Source organism: Chlorocebus sabaeus, chromosome 11 (assembly GCF_047675955.1).
Source record: "Chlorocebus sabaeus isolate Y175 chromosome 11, mChlSab1.0.hap1, whole genome shotgun sequence".
NCBI classification, from domain to species: domain Eukaryota; kingdom Metazoa; phylum Chordata; class Mammalia; order Primates; family Cercopithecidae; genus Chlorocebus; species Chlorocebus sabaeus.
Genome location: NC_132914.1, coordinates 81,275,673 through 81,296,040, shown reverse-complemented (window position 1 = coordinate 81,296,040; position 20,368 = coordinate 81,275,673).

Below are 20,368 nucleotides of genomic sequence, written 5' to 3'. Positions count from 1 at the left end.
TATATTTTCCCAGTTAAAAAAAAAGCATTAAATATGGATATAAGAGCTTTCAGTGCATTCAGTAATTCTGTCTAGAGGATTATCAACCTCCAGGGTCATTTTGGAAACCCCTAAACTTGTGATTGGTATCAGAAGTTACAGCAGTTCTATATAAACTGGTTCCTCTAACTATACCATTGTCAATATTGCTCTGTAGTGCTCAATTGTATAAATACACTGTGGTTTTTTTCAGTCCTCAACTTTACAAATATTTGTTGTTTTTAAATCCTTTTGGGGGCTGTTATGAATATAGATGTTACCAACATTCAGACGCAAGTTTTATGTGGACATTGTCTTTCTTTCTTTTGAGTAAGTATTTAGAAGAGAGGTTTGTTGAAATTTTTAAATCTGAAATTTAAACTTTTTCACCGAATTTCAGAAATGCCTTGACTTAGGTTTTCATGTTTTTATTTTATTTTATTTGCCTTTTTCTCCTTTTCTTTGGAATTCTAATTACAGTTTTGTTAGAATACTTGATATTTTTTTCCTTTCTTCAAATTGAATAATTTTATAATGACCTGTCAAATTCGTTGATTTTTCTTCTGCAATATCTAATCATTTTTAAGGTAATCCAACTTTTTTTTTCAGTTTAGGTATTGCAATTTTCAGTTCTATTATTTTCAGTTTGCTCTTTTTAATAGTTGCTATTTAACTGCCAATGTTACTCATCTGTTCCCTCATTATCGTCTTCTACACACTTCATTGAACATATTTGTAGTATCTGCTTTAAGACCTTGTCTATTACTAACAGATCTGGTTTATCTTGGGTTCTGTCCTCATGGACTACATTTTGCTTGACTGTGAGTCATTTCACCATTTCTCTGTATATCTAGTAATTTTGAATGTGTACTGATATTATATATGACCCATTTTAGAGACTCTGGTTGCTGTTGATTTCTTCTGAAGACGCTTGAATATTATTCTGGCAGGAAGAGTTAAATTACTAACTGATTCCTTGAATTCGTGGAGAATGGCTTTGATACTTAGATTACCCAGATTTGTGAAAAGCCCAGGCACATATCAAGTCCTTCTAACTTGGCTAATCCTAACTCCAAACTCTTTCTCCTCTCTAGTGGGAAGAAGTTGACATCTCTGTTAATTCTTTCAACTTTATAGCTTTGGATTTCTACCGGACTCCTTGATGTCTCCTATAGGAAGGCAAAATTTAGGAACCATTCATAGGAAGGGTACTGACAGATTTTGTGGCCGCATCCAGAATTAGCTTTCTCAGTTTACAGCCACTTTGGAAGTCCTGAACTCCATTCTGATATCTCAATCCAAAATGACTGTGACTTTCTCCTTAAATTCTAAAGCCTACTAGAAGGGCTGTGGAATGTCCTAAATTTAAAAAAACTATCTAAAGGTGAGTCTCAATTAATTAGTGAGGGTAACATCTTTCTTTCAAGGGTCATATCCCCTTCAGTTTCTTCTAGTTTTTGAGTCTCTTCAGTGCTTTCAAATATGTTTGTCATTGTTATTTTGTTGTTTATAATTGTTACTTCTAGGAGTGTTAGGCCTATAAGATTTTCTGTCATTACTCCAACATAATTTTTAATGTGGTTATTTCAACTATTAGACAACTGTTCATTTTCTCAGCACCAACAGTAAACAAATTAAGATATGAAGAGGAAGTTGTTCTTGACTATATTAAGATTACTTCAAGAAGACCATCATCAAATATGAATTATTTGAAGTCTAGTAAAGAACTAAAAAACCAAGGATATTTCTCTGGTAGATGAGAATTGATGACTAAAATTCAGGTGTGAAAATCAGAAGTTCTTCACCATCACTTGCCAAAGCTAGTGCCTGCAGAAATACCAATTTAAAATAATCATATTGCAATCCTAAAAAATTATAATTGAAAATTTAGAAATGTAGGGCACATACTATGAATAACACAGAGAATGAGACTATTCTACAAGTACTCCTAGAGGAATTTGGCTGAATTCAGAAGGCACAAGAATAAAATGAAGACAGTATGTTTAAGATATGAGAAGAAAACAAAGTAGTATGTTTAATAAATGAGAAGAAAACAAAGCAAAAAGCTCAAATAATTATTTTAGGGGAAAAGAAATCACCACAAGCAATTTATAAAAGTAATAAATATATAAATAAACCTAGATATTCTGTAATTCTTTAAAAGAAATTGCTAATTTTTTTGCTAGGACTTGGAGGATAAAACTTTACCACTGCACATAAATTTTTCTGATATTAACTTGACATTGAGCCTGGCTTGACACAGCTCTAGTTAATTTTTTTGTTGCCATATAGACACAAACCTAATTTAAAATGCATTGAATGTTCCCAGTAATCATATAAGAAGGTCTTAGTTCTTTTAATTTATCTAAATATATAACTTATCAAATTACTATTTGTCAGGCAACTTCCTGATGAGTACACAGAACAGTAAAATACAGTGTGTTGTGATCAAAGTTAATAGAGAAATACAAGAATACTAAATAAGCTAGTATCTTTTTGCTTGTAACTCTATCCCTAGTGCCTAGAATAGTTCCTAATTTATAGCAACCAATAGCAGTCACTCCATAAACATCAGTAGAACAAAGCATTTTTTAAAAATAATGACTTAGAAGAAACATATCCTTGCCCTCTTTTTTCACAGCACTCCCTCTGGGTACAAATTAAGGGGAGGAGGGTGGTAGTATTAATTACAGTTCTTGAGGTCAGAAACTGATTTAGGATCTTAAATTTTCAGCAAACTAGATTACATGTCCAATATTATTCTATTTTGCATAAAGGATACCTATGTGGTTTAGATATATTATCAGTTTTCTCTCAAAAAATAGAAGGTGCTCCATGGATAACTACTTCTCTAGTCTTAAGAACTGTCAATATCTTTAAGTGTGCAAATTTGAGCAATTTAGAGAAGACTTTTTGTGACTGGCGTTAGCTTTAGTTTCTTTTTTTTTTTCCTTCTAGCTTTATCGAGATGTAATTGACAAATATGAATTGATATGACTTGGCTCTGTGTCCCCACCCAAATTTCATCTAGGACTGTAACAATCCTCACGTGTCAAGGGTGGGACCAGGTGCAGATAATTGAATCATGGGAACAGTTTCCCCCATACTGTTCTCATTATAGTGAGTGAGTTCTCACGAGATCTGATGATTTTATTAGGGGTTCCTCCCTTTGCTTGGCTCTCATTCTCTCTTCTGCAACTCTGTGAAGAGGTATCTTCCTCTATGATTGTAAGTTTCCTGAGGCTTCCCCGGCCAGCAGAACTGTGAGTCAATTAAACCTCTTTTCTTTATAAATTACCCAGTCTTCGGTGTTATTTTCATAGCAGCGTGAGAACAAACTAATACAGGAATTATATATATTTAAAGTGTACAACATGATATTTCATATAGATATACATTGTGAAATGATTACCACAATCAAGAGAACTAACATATTCATCACTCACATAGTTACCTCTTCTTTTTTGTGGTGGAATATCTGGAATCTTAATATCTCACACATCATACTAGATATATCAGTCCAGATGACTACTTCTTCCTGCTATGCTATGCTCATATTTCCCACTGAAAAGTAGTCATATGTAACAATGCTCTGTGACTCCAAATCCTCTACAAAACTAATTAAATCACAGGTTAGCATTTCATCAAAGGATAGACAAGCTACGCTGCCAGCAGTTTAGTGCAAAGTTCAGAAACTTGCCATTTCTGAACAAGGCTGGTCAGAATATTTTAACCGAGTAGCATGGAAACTAACATCTAGTGTATAGTGAGGGAAAGAGACACAAAGAATATAGATGAGTTATATTCATGACAAAGCAATAAAATGCCTAAAATGCATATCCATAACCTGTAGCATTAGATTCAGAGTAATCTGTTTTAATTCCTGAAAAAATCTGAAGCTACTACAATCTTTTGACTCTTTCCAAGGCCTAATCATTCTTTTATATTTTGTGTGACTCATGGCCTTACAATCTGTGTAGCTCCAAATAATATATTTTATATATATATAAAATTTAAAATGATTTGAGTGAATCTCTGTTCCTTTTAAGAAGCTCTTAATTAAAATACTCTAGCATGGAACTCGCACTTACGCAGATGACCACACTTCTTATATTAGTTGGGTGTAAACTGTGATGGGATATCTTAACTTTTTTGTTTTTGGTTTTGGTTTCGGTTCATAGATTTTCTGACTCATCACCAAATCTTTTGATTTGAAGAAAAAAATATGCCATTTCTTCACTGAGGAGTCAACTCTATTGTCATCTGAATTCCTGCAAGGCATCTCCGCTAAAAACCTACTTTATTATTCTTCCACACTTGAATGTCTTATTTTAGTATTCCTTTATTTTAGAAACATATTCTATTCTTTTGCATCCTAAGGAAGAATTTTTTTTGTCTGATATTTTTACCTTAAGGTATTGTGTATTAACCATCAAATTTCCTGAATGGATAATTTAAACTCATGTCTTCTAATATTTCTGGAAGTATTTATGCCTCCATTCTTCTGAAATATTGCTTCTACTCAATTTCTCTATTGCAAATTATCTTTCATATCACTAGTGACCGAATATTAACAAAATAAAGTGTCCTTTTTTGTGCATACTGACACTGAAGTATGTGATACAACTGATAATGCCATCTGTATTTTTATATTCATAACTTGTCCCTAAATACTAAAAAAGGGACAGGGGATAGAATGAGGAACAGAAAGAAATGGTTGTTTGGAATCCTATGAGGAAAAGTAACAACATAAAAGAGAGTTTCTCTTGCCTCTTAAGGTTTGGTATTCTTTTCAGTTTTCTCCTCAGAATTCTTATATTTGTATATTTCTTATCCTCTTAAGGTGCATCTTTTGTGTATTAGCCTGGGGAAGGGTCTTCATAGACCCTTAACAAGTTGCTGATAAACATCTGGTTTTTGTGTGCAAACTTACATAATCTTATGATTATTTGCCCTTCTCCACCTTGCTGTATTGTCTCAGGAAGCTGACTTACTTGATCTACATCAATGTACTCTCTTAACCTTCAGCATATGATTGGCTTTGGCCAGTGCAGACTACTGACTGAAGGTAAAGGAGAGGAGAAAGTAAAGACAATTCTGTACTGTACTGTGTTTCTTTCGGTGGGATTCCCAAAGGCTGGATGTAACCCTAGACTGAATGGCATAGTTTGTATCAATAGGTTTTCTTCACACAATTCTTCCATTCTGAATCTGCCAGCAATTTTCTCCGCTTTAGAGTTAGTGGTGTTGGTAGGGTCCAGCATTACTAACCCTGTCGTGAGTATCTCATACAGTTTTCATAAACTCTTTATTAAAGTGTTTTCTAATTATCCAGTTAAAGTATGCCACCTGTTTCCCCTCAGGGCACTGACAGATAAAGCACTTTGTATGTATCTATGAATTTTCATTTTCAGTCATGTCATTTTCTTTGGCACCTAACCCTGAAAGATAAGCAAATTATCGCTTTCTCTTTACCAAGCTTCTGGACCATTAAATGACTCTTAATCACCTTAGCCTCTTGACATAAGCAGCAGAATTGAGCCAAATGTAGAAACAATTCATCTGTATATGAATAAGGATTTAGTCAGGCTTAACAGCTCTTTTTTCTCACTGTATATACTCTCTCTTAGCAATTATATTTACTTTAGAACCCTCATCTATCATCTTTTTAGATGACTTTCAAATATATGGAACATTTTAAACTTTTCTTTTGATTCTTTTTTAAATTTTAATTTTCCTATCTATAAATACATGGTATTATTTATACAAACAACTAGTCAATTCATGTAAAGAACATAGATACTTGTTATAAAACTAGCAATTGATTCATGGTAGCTATTAGTAGCAGTAGTATTTATAATAGATATTCAATGAGCACCTAAATTCTATCATACTCAAACCTGAATTCACTGTCTCCTTCTGCGAACTTGCTCCTTCTAAGCAGTAGACACTGAATAAACAGGAGCAGTGAATAAGCAGAAGTAATGGTCATGAACTTTGGCTTCACTGAAGCCAAAATACATCTGGATTAACCTTTATATTCTTTTTTTACAAAAATCTTTAGACTCTCTGCAAAGATGAAACAGATCCTGATGTCTCCCTTTCATCTGATAGTGTAACAGCCAAATTCATTTGAGTTTCAAAAAGAATTATATACATTTGGATGATCCAATTCACAAGTTAAAATAACACACTTTTGGGTAGGGCAAGTCCAAAGAATGGAGATAGCTTTAAAGTAAATATCAGAAGATAGCCTTTGTTACATGGTATTCCAGGGTCCTAGGCCTGGGATTGTCAATATAGGCAGAAAGCCATGGTAAAATAGACCACATTTTTTGAAATATTCTGACAGAAAATTGAAATTCTGATTTTCCTGGAGCAGGCCTACTTATAGAAAGGACATAAATCTCTCTCTCTCTCTCTTTTTAAATAAGCAATGGTCTAGAAATATAAAAAAGCAGATTCAGTGGAAACTTGGAAGTCACTAAATGACTTTTAAATATCTCCATTTAGAACAGAAAGCAAAGTGGACATGATACCACCAGAGTATGTCTCTAGTAGTTCAAATGGCAGGCTACAAATGACTTATAATCATGTTTATATTTCTTTCCAAATTTTTATCTTTCTAAAAGTCCTTCTATCTAGAATCCTCCTTTTCTCTTACTAGTTCTTTTTATTCTGTTCTTTAAAGCTAACTCAAATAACTCTCCTCCTTTAAAAAGCCATTAATGATATTCGCAAATAGAACAAACCTTTATAAATCTACAGAACACTTTCTACCTACATTACAGATTGCCTCACAGCCTATCAGCACTCACGCTTTAATGGTTGTTTATTTAGAAATCTGTCTCTTCTTCTTGCCTGTATGCCTTCTGGAATTACATGTCAGGTTCCATTTATCCATAAACTCGTAAAATGTTACATGTAGACATTCAAAAGACAAATGTTGAACAAAAATGCACTTTTTATCTAATACGCAATTGTTTATAAAGCATTTTAGATTATGAAAAAGAAAAGTTTTTGTGTTTTCTTTTTCCTCCTTTGTATATTATTTTTGTGTCATAACACTTTCCAAAAGACTTATAAGAACAGAGATTGTTTGATGAGATCCCATTTGTCAATTTTGGCTTTTGCTGCCGTTGCTTTTGGTGTTTTAGACATGAAGTCTTTGCCCATGCCTATGTCCTGAATGGTACTACCTAGGTTTTCCTCTAGGATTTTTATGGTATTAGGTCTAACATTTAAGTCTCGAATCCATCTTGAATTAATTTTCGTATAAGGAGTAAGGAAAGGATCCAGTTTCAGCTTTCTACTTATGGCTAGCCAGTTTTCCCAGCACCATTTATTAAATAGGGAATCCTTTCCCCATTTCTTGTTTCTCTCAGGTTTGTCAAAGATCAGATGGCTGTAGATGTGTGGTATTATTTCTGAGGACTCTGTTCTGTTCCATTGGTCTATATCTCTGTTTTGGTACCAGTACCATGCTGTTTTGGTTACTGTAGCCTTGTAGTATAGTTTGAAGTCAGGTAGCGTGATGCCTCCAGCTTTGTTCTTTTGACTTAGGATTGTCTTGGAGATGCGGGCTCTTTTTTGGTTCCATATGAACTTTAAAGCAGTTTTTTCCAATTCTGTGAAGAAGCTCATTGGTAGCTTGATGGGGATGGCATTGAATCTATAAATTACCTTGGGCAGTATGGCCATTTTCACGATATTGATTCTTCCTATCCATGAGCATGGTATGTTCTTCCATTTGTTTGTGTCCTCTTTGATTTCACTGAGCAGTGGTTTGTAGTTCTCCTTGAAGAGGTCCTTTACATCCCTTGTAAGTTGGATTCCTAGGTATTTTATTCTCTTTGAAGCAATTGTGAATGGAAGTTCATTCCTGATTTGGCTCTCTGTTTGACTGTCACTGGTGTATAAGAATGCTTGCGATTTTTGCACATTAATTTTGTATCCTGAAGAAACTACCATCAGAGTGAGCAGGCAACGTACAGAATGGGAGAAAATTTTTGCATTCTACTCATCTGACAAAGGGCTAATATCCAGAACCTACAAAGAACTCAAACAAATTTACAAGAAAAAAACAAACAACCCCATCCAAAAGTGGGCAAAGGATATGAACAGACATTTCTCAAAAGAAGACATTCATACAGCCAACAGACACATGAAAAAATGCTCATCATCACTGGCCATCAGAGAAATGCAAATCAAAACCACAATGAGATACCATCTCACACCAGTTAGAATGGCGATCATTCAAAAGTCAGGAAACAACAGGTGCTGGAGAGGATGTGGAGAAATAGGAACACTTTTACACTGTTGGTGGGATTGTAAACTAGTTCAACCATTATGGAAGACAGTATGGCGATTCCTCAAGGATCTAGAACTAGATGTACCATATGACCCAGCCATCCCATTACTGGGTATATACCCAAAGGATTATAAATTATGCTGCTATAAGGACACATGCACACGTATGTTTATTGCAGCACTATTCACAATAGCAAAGACTTGGAATCAACCCAAATGTCCATCAGTGACAGATTGGATTAAGAAAATGTGGCACATATACACCATGGAATACTATGCAGCCATAAAAAAGGATGAGTTTGTGTCCTTTGTAGGGACATGGATGCAGCTGGAAACCATCATTCTTAGCAAACTATCACAAGAACAGAAAACCAAACACCGCATGTTCTCACTAGTAGGTGGGAACTGAACAATGAGATCACTTGGACTCGGGAAGGGGAACATCACACACCGGGGCCTATCATGGGGAGGGGGGAGGGGGGAGGGATTGCATTGGGAGTTATACCTGATGTAAATGACGAGTTGATGGGTGCAGCACACCAACATGGCACAAGTATACATATGTAGCAAACCTGCACGTTGTGCACATGTACCCTACAACTTGAAGTTTAATAATAATAAATAAATTAAAAAAAAAAAAAAAAAAAAAAAAAGAACAGAGATTGTTACATCACTGTCTGGGCAATATTCCTTAAATTTCTGATCATAAGACAGTGCTTCCAGTTAATAATAATATAACTCTATGTAAGAAATCTGATAATCTCTCACTCATTAAAGACAAACACCCACCTATGTTTAAATAGATCCTTCTTTCCAATGTCAGTTCATTAAAAGTGAAATAAAGGTCTCACAAATTCCAGTGAATAATAAATTTCTGAAATTATTCATGTAATTCTTACCAGATCCAGTTGGGAGGATTGTTTCCTAATAGAAATCCTTTACCTTTTATATATCTCAGGCTACTGTATTTTATATTATGTCTAACTTTGCTCTGTATTTACATTTATGTACATTTCTCATACTACAGTCACATTTTAAATGATTCAATATTGAGTTTGGGTTATTGACTATTATCACATCTGTAATATTGTTACAATCAAGTAAATGGTCATACCCCAAATTTTTGCACCAATAATCAGCACTTTACAATACATACAAGTTTAATTTTAAAGTTATTTTCTCGTTAATTCGTTGATCTTGGAGAGTGGTATGCTGATTATTTGAGCTGTAATTCCAAAGATATCTTTAAAAATGGAAAATTAATAACTTTTGAAGTGACTGATAAAAAGCATGCCCTATTTCCTTTTATTACATATCTTGGAGGATATTCCAATTTCTTTGAATTTAACTTAATTGAAATAAAGGCATGTATAATTTTTAGAAAGAACAGTAAGATATCCCAATTCTTATTACAGTAGACTTAAACGAATCAAGTCATGAAATTTGATAAAGATCTCTTCTGCAAAAACGGGTAAGCTACAAATTTTTTCCAAAGCTTGATTATACTTTTCTAACAAATTATTGCTACAAATAATGAATCATTCATATCTTTTTTCCAGATTCACTAAAGCACATCAACAGGCTTTCCCAGTTAGTAAGAAATATTGTAGCTTCTTTCAACATGCTTATTATGCATGCATGCATATATGGAATAAAACAATTAAAAATAAAGTAAAAACTACTAAATCATATCAAGAATGATTTAAAACATATATTGAGTTAGAGACAATTCTTGGTTAACTCTAAGCCAAAAGCCTCAAGTTTCTGTAAGAAGTTTGAGTTATAAAGTATTTTTTTAAAGCTAATCCTCTACATCCAAGGATAATGTAAAGAAAGCAAGATCAAAAGATTTTATCTTTAAATAGTCTAATTAAATTAATTGATGACAGAATTAATGGTGGGTTCTGACTGGGCAGGGTTCCGAGCAAAATTACACTGGGCATTTTCTATGTGCCAAACACTAGGGAGAGGATAGTGAACCCAAAACTTGTGGAGTTTATATTCTAATCTGAGAGACCAAAATTAAATAACTATATATAACATAATGTTATAAAAATTTTAAGTCATGAAATGAGAATCTCTAACTGAAGAACTGATTTATGGAGTGGAATGCAAGAAATATAAGAAAGGTACAGTGTACAATGTTGGTTACCAACTGAGCATCTGTTCTTTTTTTTTCCTTTCACTGAAGGCCCTTATTATTCAGAATTCTAGCCCTGCTCTGTAGAAATCCTTTGCTGCAGGACTAACGACATTCAGAGTCCTAGGGCTGGACTTGATTAGTTGAAGAATAACTCAATGGCACTTGCTAGTGATTAGCATATGAGAAATTTAAAATACTTGAGAGGCACAGAAACACAGAAAATCAAAAGGGAAAGATGAACAAAAACAAGATGATGATAGACAGCAGAAAAAATGTTATAATTTGCAGGAGGCTGAGATGAGTATTGGACACTCTGGCAGTGGAGAAGGATACAATAGCAAACAGGCACACAATGGAACACAGTTTGAGAGTTAGAATATATATTAGCATTAATCCTGTAGCTCTTGAAATTACACACATGGAAAAAATCTCTCTCTTTTTAGCCCAAGACTCCTCTCCTAAGCCCCAAACTCTTTCAAACTGCCTACTTAAATCTCCATTTGAATGTCAAATAAACCTTTCTTACTTGGGGGGATACATCTAAAGCTAAATTCTCACTTCTCCTCAAATCAGTTTCATTCACTCTGCTGATAAACTAGATGTTGTACTTCTGCCAAGATCTCTTCATAGGTAGTGAGCTACTTGTTTCCCTACATGCCAGGAGTATTAGATGCTTAGAGCTCACACCTAAACCTTCTCCAAGAATTTCCCTGATCAAAATGGATGGGAGTTGAAGTACCAAAATTATACCCCTCCTCAAGAGGTAGTTTGTATCCAGTAAAAATTATTCACAGGGATACAAAGGCCCAGCTTTCTTGCCTAAACTTTGGACTACTGTGAGGGCACATCTGACCTCTAGAATATCTAGTAGGATCGGCTAAGATCTCCGTTGCAACTGAATCTTATTTCAACTTCTACCTCTACTCTATCCGGCTTCTCTTACTCTATTACTCTCCTCCAGTAAACCTCCTGGGTACAATATCCATTTCAAATTCAGTTTGCTGGAGATTTCCACTGAGGAGAATTTGTTCTAAGCATGTTCCTAGCAAGCAGACTCTAACGTGGGATTTTGGAGCCGAATCACCAGCCAGCTGGCTGGCAATGAGAATACTATCAATAGTGTTAGATAGAGTACTGACAGCCTCTGGCAAAACCTAGTGGTGCCATTGTTATACATTTCACAGATGTAAAAATGCCTTAGTAAAAGGAAATGTGGTTGTGTCTATAATATATCAGCCATTTTAGAGGTTTAGAGTAAATACTAATTACATAGGATGACAAAATCGGATGAATGTTGCTAGATTTTACTAACGCATTGGAGGAAAACAATAAAGGGTTAAGTGTAATTAATCATTAATTTAGGGTAAAATATGAAAAACAGAGTGCTTTCTTGGCAGTTTCTAAAGAGATTCTCTTCTCCTAGAGCTAAAGGACAGATGAAGTCAAGGATCAGGCACAGGATGTAATTTTAAGGGTAGTAGAATTCCAGGGAAGGTTTGATTTTCAATCCAAGCTCTAATTAGGGAAGAAGAGAACCTGAGACTTGGGACGTGTACATGTGGCTCAGTGCACTTGAAAACCTAGAGATGTGATCCAATTCCCAGCCCTTGTTTAAAGATGATGCAGGAGTCTCTGCCTTGCAAGAGAATACAAGCTCCCCCAGGATATAGCCCCTACTTCTTTCTTGGTCCTCAGACCAGTCATTAGGTTCAAATCACAATATATCTCAGGGAGTACTGGGATTCTGAAAGTGAAAAGCTTATACTCAGTAAAAGTGCTGGACCAAGCTAACATGTACAAGAAGAAATATGGTATATATTTATGGAAATAGATATTGAAAATACTGAATTGAAGAGAAAAGGTTGGACAAAGGAGAATTTATCAGTTTATCAATATGGGTGCACTCTTCCGTGAAGGAGTATTTAACTCTGTGAAAAGTACCCTGGAAGAATGAAGTTATATTACTACTATGTTGGAACTTGAACACTAGAAGCATGCTGAAAGTGTTTTCCACTTTAAGTGAAGTAGAAATGCCAAAATGTTGTGGCAAGAGATCAAAAGCCTCAGAGAAGTGTTCATACTAGTATGTATTTACTACATAAAACCAAAACATTCTAGGCAATCATCTCTTGTGTGAGGTCCCACAGTATAAGATTTTCTAAATCAGTAAGATTGTCCCTGTGGATAGCAGAATCTGTGGAGAAGATGCTGTTACTGCCCTGAGCTCACTGACAGTAGTGACCATAATAGAGGCTAGATGTGCATATGTAACTATAGAGTCAGGCACAATGATATTAAAGAATGGAACAGTTGAGAGCAGGCCAGTAGGCCTAACTACAGAGACCTATGGAGATAGTTAATAAAACCTAAGGCAAGCTAGATGGGCAGCCAAAAAGTTTATCACTGTAGTAATTCAACAAAAAAATCAAGGGTAGATCTTTGGGGTTATGAGAGAGGATGGACCAAGCAAGTATGGACTTTTCTTTTTCCCCCAGTTTTCAGATCTGAGGTAGTTCTCAGATGAAGAACTCACTCACTGAAAAGGGTTTATGTCTTTAGGAGGAAGGATCCAGCAATCTCATGACAAGTATATGATGTAAACAAACTCTCAGGCCTTCCCTAAAGCTATTTACTCAGGTACAATTCACTGGGAAAGCATAAGGGAGACAGTTAAAGAACTCTTGTCTATAGGTTTCAAGCTTACACTGATGACAATTGCCAAAAGCATTATCATTGCCATTTAGTTAGAATGGAAAAAATGTAGATGCTGGATAATACACTGAGTCAGCCTCAGGTCAGGTCTGCTTTGGGACTCCTGGACTTCCAGACAAATCTTGTGACCATTTCTCCATTCCTAGTTAGAACACCCACACCTGATAGCTAGAAGAACACTAGTTTAGTTTAGTTCAGTTTTGTTTTGTTTTGCTTTTCTTGAGATAAAAGCTATCACAGTGGCAGAAGCCAAGTAGAATGACACCTTTCAAACAAGGACACCAACTCTCAGCCAACACAGAAAATAAAATACAATATTGCATCCAAGGAGGAATGGCAAAGATTAGTACCAATTTAAAGATGCAAATTCCTCAATGGACCCACTGTATCTTCTTTTAATTTACAAATTCTGCTCCTATAAAAAAGCAGATGAATCATGGAAGACACCAGTGGACTACTACAAGATTAACTATATGATAACACCAGTTGAGGCCACTATGTCAGATGTGGAATCTTTACTAGAACAAATGAACAAAGTCTCAGGTACATAGTATGGGGTCATTGATCTGGAGAATGTTTTTTCTCCCCACTTCTCAACAAGAATCAGAAGCAGTCCACAATCGCCGAGGATAGAAAATGTCATAAACATTTATAGTTTTGCATAAGGCTATGTTAACTTTTCTGCCCTCTGTTATATACTCAAAACAGCCCTACACGAACTGGACATTCTGTAGAATATTACATTATTCCAATATTGATTTTATCAATGATATCTCAATAGAATCTGATGAGCCAGTAATGGAAAATAAATTGAAGCTTTAATAAAACATATATACTTCAAAGAAAGGAAGATAAACCCTATTAAGTTTCAGAAGCCCGCTATGTATATCAGTGAAGGATTAGAAAATTCAGTGAGCTTCAGGATGCCAGGACATCACCTCCAACTTAAAGGCTGTTTCTTTGCATTACAAACTGAGTAAAAATGAAAGTTCTCACAATCACTTACAAGGATTTACATAATCTGTCCTCTGTCCTCTGTCTGACCTCATTTTGTGCTATTTCCCCATCACTATTCATTCCAGTCACACTGGCCTCGATGCTGTTCCAGGAAGGCTCCCCAAACAGGGCCTTAGCTAATTTCCCTGCTGCCTGGAAGCCTCTTCTCCCAGATGTCTCCATGACTAATTCTCTTACTTCCTTTAAATATTTGCTGCAAGTCATCTTCTTAATGAGATCCACCTGTTCTTTTCCACCATCATCCCTCACACCCAATGCTCTCAGTCTCTTATTCTCCATTAATTTCATTTATAAAAATAGCATATGTTTAATATATACAATATCTTATCTATGTTTAAGTATTTTGATATTTTTGTTTCCCCTCACTGCTAGAATATAAGGCGAAACTCTTTGTTTTGTTCATAAATATGTCCCAAGTGCCTAGAAAAATTTTTGGCATATATTAGGTGCTCAATAAATTTTCTAGAAAGAATTGGAAGGAAAGAGCAACCACCACTTTGATTACAAATGCCTTTGAAATGATAGTCTTTTGTTCCAGCAAAGTAGTAAAGGGAGGATTGAAAAATAGTTACATACATCTTAATAATCCCTAAGCATATCTGTTAACCATAGTGAGACAAGCAATTCAAAAGTATGCGAGGATAAATTGATACACTTGTAAATCAATGATGTGTTAAATTAGTCCTCTGGAACTTCATTAACATCTACTATCTTCTCTATCTATAGCACAACATAAATATTATTGCTCATTGTGATGACTTGACACTGATAAAGGAAATGCCGTTAAAATACATTCCATGTGTGCTTTAAAATTTGGAGAAGAAGATAATATATGTATTCATTAATTACTTTGTAAATTGAAGACATTTTGAATGTTAAAAAGCATAAATGGTTAATCTTTCAGGTATTCAGAAAATACTGATGTAAATCAGCTCCTTTGCCTGTGAAAATAAAGAAGAGATGCACAATATCACACTGTAAAATCTCAATTATCAATATGTAGTTTTTCCACTCTGTGTATTATGTACCATGTGTTTCAAATCATAGAGCAACTCCCCTGCACGATGCAGAACGTTTCTGAGTGTCAGATTCTGTCTCCATCCCTAACCTCTGACTATCCAGGTGCTCCCACATGAGTAGGTTACCACCTGCAGATTCTGGAATTGGCAACAGTCTAAAAGTAATTCAGACCCAGCAGAATTCATAGGAGATCGTTCCTTCCTGAGGCAATATCTTAATAAAATCATAAGCTAGTCTTTGAGGGGGACTTAGATATTATCTAATCCTCTGACATACAAACAGAGCCCTAAGCGTATAGCTCTCAGTACCAGCAAGGGGTAGAGCATGTTAGCTTGAAAAACTGAACTCTCCCAGTGTCCTTTACACAGAATATATCTGATTTACCTTTTCTATTTCCCAGGGTTCCATTGGAGACTTTTTTAAAACCAGAATTTTAAAGAAATTTTTAAAAATTAAAAACACTACTAACTTTTATTCTTTACAGAAAGAACAAATATTCCAGAGTAGAGAGAGCGCAATGATTCAGGCGCAAATGTTCTTTTGTTTTATTCATGCATGAAACCATTTTTTATACTATAGTCTAAAATATAAAAAGGTTCTGCAGATTTCCTGAGGTTAATGATACAGAGCCAATGAAGGTGGTGAGAAAGGTCCTGGAATTCATAGTTTAAAAATGTAAAATCAAAGAAGTTTTTGGCTATAAAAGTAAAAACCAAAGGGAGCTGTATAAAGCAATGGCGATCAAGATAAGCAGAATTATTAATATATATTGGCTACTCTAAAATCTACATCTCCAATTCTGGATTTTAGAATCCAACTGTCTCTTGAACTTCTCCATGATGTATAGAAAAAATCCATCAGACTTTAACGCATCTTCCCCTAGGAAGCCCTCTGTTTTCTTCTCCAAATCTCCTGTCCCTCAGACTTTCCCAGCTCTGCTATTATATCTGTTGACCCAAAAGCTTAAGCCAAATATTACATTGTTACTCTGATTTCCCTCTTTCCTCATTTCCCTCATGCAACTTATGAGTTAGTCCTGTCGATACTATTGTAAAATATGTCAACAATATTTTAATTTTAATTTTCTCCATTTTCACTAATCTGAAACTATTTCAAACCACCACTCTCCTACAATTGACCACTGCAATTGTTTTTTACTAGTGATCACTGCTTTTATTCTGTTGTTTATAACTCATTCTTCACATAGAAGCCCAAGAAACCTTCCCTGGTCACATAATCTAAGAAAACAATCAAATACTCTCAATTACACAACTTTATTTTAATTGTGTGTACATTCTACTAATTGCTGTTTGGTTAGAATTTATTTATGTGTTTGTCTAATGTTTGCCTGCTTGCCTGACTTATGGGAATGAAGGCTTTAGGGACCATGTCTGTATCATTTTCCCTATATCACTAGACCATGTTCCCAATATGGCCGATAACATAGTAGCTGCTTAATAAATATTTGTTTAACAAATGGATAACAAAAAAATGTGGCCATATGGCACTACAACCATGACCTAATGTTCTAAAATGTCTATATTCTAATTCCTCTGTAACCATTGATGTCTTTCTTAACATAGAAAGTTTTCTGGCCATAATATAATCTGAGCAAGGTTGAAAAATACTGGCAGATATTATCATTTGTCTTTAGCCATACAGTGGTTGATTATACAGGCAGTGATGATTATCATTGTATATATGTATGTGTAAAAGTAATCTCTCCCAATTATTGATTGCCCAATCCATTCTCAAGTTTCCCAATCAGAGGGGATAATACACAATGTAGGTAATGTTAATATCATGTATATTTCCTTTAAAATCCCACATGTTTTAAATGTTCATGATCTATCTATATATATATCATTATATATATATCACGGTTTCCTTATCCCCTCATTGATTGATGGACATTTGGGTTGGTTCTGTGTTTTTGCAATTGTGAATTGTGCTGCTATAAACATGAGTGTGCAAGTATCTTTTTCGTATAATGACCTCTTTTCCTCTGGTTAGATACCCAGTAGTGGGATTGCTGGACTAAATGGTAGTTCTACTTTTAGTTCTTTAAGGAATCGTCAAACTGTTTTCCATAGTGATTGTACTCGTTTACATTCCCACCGGCAGTGTAGAAGTGTTCCCTGTTCACTGCATCCACACCAACATCTATTACTTTTTTATTGTTTGATTATGGCCATTCTTGCAGGAATAAGATTGGATTACATTGTGGTTTTGATTTGCATTTCCCTGAGCATTAGTAAAGTTGAGCATTTTTTCATATACTTGTTGGCCATTGCCACATGTGGGAGAATGAAACTAGATCCTCATCTCTCACCTTATACAAAAATCAACTCGAGATTAATTAAGGACTTAAATCTAAGAACTGAACCTATAAAAATTCTAGAAGATTACATTGGAATAACCCTCCTAGACATTGGCTTAGGCAAAAATTTCATGACAATTAAGGACTTAAATCTAAGAACTGAAACTATAAAAATTCTAAAAGATTACATTGGAATAACCCTCCTAGACATTGGCTTAGGCAAAAATCTCATGACCAAGAACCCAAAAGCAAATACAAAAAAAATAAAGATATATAACTGGGACTTAATTAAACTAAAGAGCTTTTGCATAGCAAAAGGAGCAGTCAGCAGAGTAAACAGACAACCCACAGAGTGGGAGAATACCTTCACAATCGATACATCTGACAAAGGAGTAATATCCAGAATCTGCAATGAACCCAAACAAATCAGCAAGAAAAAAAACAAATAATCCCATGAAAAAGTGGGCTAAGGACATGAATAGACAGTTCTTTAAAGAGGATATAGCAGCTCAGTCTCATTCTTGACTCTCTCATTCAGTGACTGTTTGCCAGACAATTGCTTGTTTAATTTATTAAGATATTTTGCTATAAGTTTCATATACATTTTCCAATTTAATGTTCATATCAAATCAGTAAGTTATGGATTATTAATCTCATATTTTAGATGATGAAACTGAGATTTATATACTGTAGACAGTAAGAAGTGGAGCTAAGTTTTGAACTCCTATTTTTATAGCTTATGCCCACACCCATTCAATCGTGCCATTCTGTCTTCTGATTATGTTCCCTTGATACGTAGAATTATGTGGAATCTACGTATCGATACGTAGATTATATTTCCTGATTTTTAATTTCATTCATATTTTTCACTCGAATTTATATAAAGGTTTCTCATCTCTTGATATGCACACTTAGCTTCAACATAGGCTTTTAAATGTAATTCCCTGTTTGGGCCATTTTCTTCCCCAATCTATTTCTGTAAATTTCCCCCATAATTGACTACTGCCTGTGACCAGTACTGCCGATGACAATTATCACCAAACATCTTTGCATATATCTAGATGAAATTGGATTTTAGTATCAACACAAGAAAAATAATTATAAAAGTGAGTGAGTTATTGAAATATATTCAGTTTTATTTACAATACATATAAACTACTCCATTCTGCTGACAACAGTAATTGAGACTCAAGATCAACACCGAGGGAAATTGTTTTATAATAACTCACTGTTAGCCATCTTTGTTGATATTCTAATTGTGATCAAAAGCATTTAGAACATTGCTGATATTATTTTACACACTAGATTCTTCAAGTTGCTCTTGGTCCAAAAACATGTTCTGGACTTTTTAAGGCATGAAGCCCTGGCCAGCCTGTCTCTCATCTGGTTTTTAGCATCACAGAGGCAGGAAGGATATAGTCGTCTATCTTCTATCTGTTTTATTCTGAATTCATTCGTGGCTTTGAGGTGAATCTCTTAGGATTTGGCTTTCATAACATTTTGTTTGTTTTGATTTAATAGCTCAAGTAATAGGTTCTGTGATTGATATTTACTTCCTTGTATTAAACCTTCTCCCTGGCTTCTGAGACAATTCTAAACTTTGACTTCTGGCCTCGATCAATGGCCAGAAATATCACTCACAGTCCCTGATGTCCCAAGTAAGATAAGGTAGATGATACTGTGTTTGCTTGATAGTATCTCCTGCATGACTTAAGAATAGTTTCCTTCACATTTTGAGGACAATCTTATAAATAACAAAGAGGGGGTGTCTTTCTCAATTAAAGCTGCTGTAACAAATTACCATAGTCTGTGTGGTTCAATTTATTTCTCACAGTTCTGGGAGCTGGAAAGTTGAAGATCAAGACACCAACAGATCTAGTGTCTAGTGAGGGCCTATTTCTTGGTTTCCTTGTAGCTTCGCCTGGTGGAGAATAGAGAAAGCACAAACTGTTTTGTCTCGGTATATAAAGGCACTAATTCTATTCATGGAGACTCCCACATAATTATCTACCAAAGGCTCCACTTTCTAATACCATCACCATAGGGGTTAGGGTTTTAACATGTGAAGTTTGAGGAGACACAAACATTTAGCCCATAATAAGGAACTTCTTTATTTTACCATGTTATAAATTTGATGAATAGTCTGAAAAGCAATTTGCTTATTCTTCATATTTTTCCACTTGCCTAATATTCTTCTCTTTTTAATTTTACTGTGTTCTTAAAATAGTAGTAAAAAATTAAATAACTAAAACAAAACAAAAATCTTTATACTCAGAGACTCCTTATGTGTAAATACAATCACATGCTGTATAGCAATGTTTCAGTGCTATATGATGCTGATCTCATAAGATTATGATGTTCATTTTTACTGTTTTTTTTTCCCCACACTTAGATATGTTTAGGTGCTATTTACCATTGTGTTATAATTACCTACAGTATTTACTACAGTAACATGCTGATATTGTTTGGCTCTGTGTCCGCAGCCAAACCTCATTTAGAAATGTAATCTCCACCATAGAGGGAGGGAGGTGATTGGATCACGGGGGCCGATTCCCCCATGCTGTTCTCATGAGTTATCACGTGATCTGATGGTTTTATAAACCGTGGTTTTTTTCTGTAGTCTCACATGCTGTCTCTCTCACCTTCCATCATACAAGACGTGCCTTCTTCCCCTTTCATCATGATTGTAAGTTTCCTGAGGCCTCCCCAAACATGCAGAATTGTGAATCAAGTAAACCTCTTTCCTTTATAAATTACCCAGACTCAAGAAGTTCTTTATAGCAGTGTGAAAACAAACTAATACTACAGTTTTATATACTAGGAGCCAT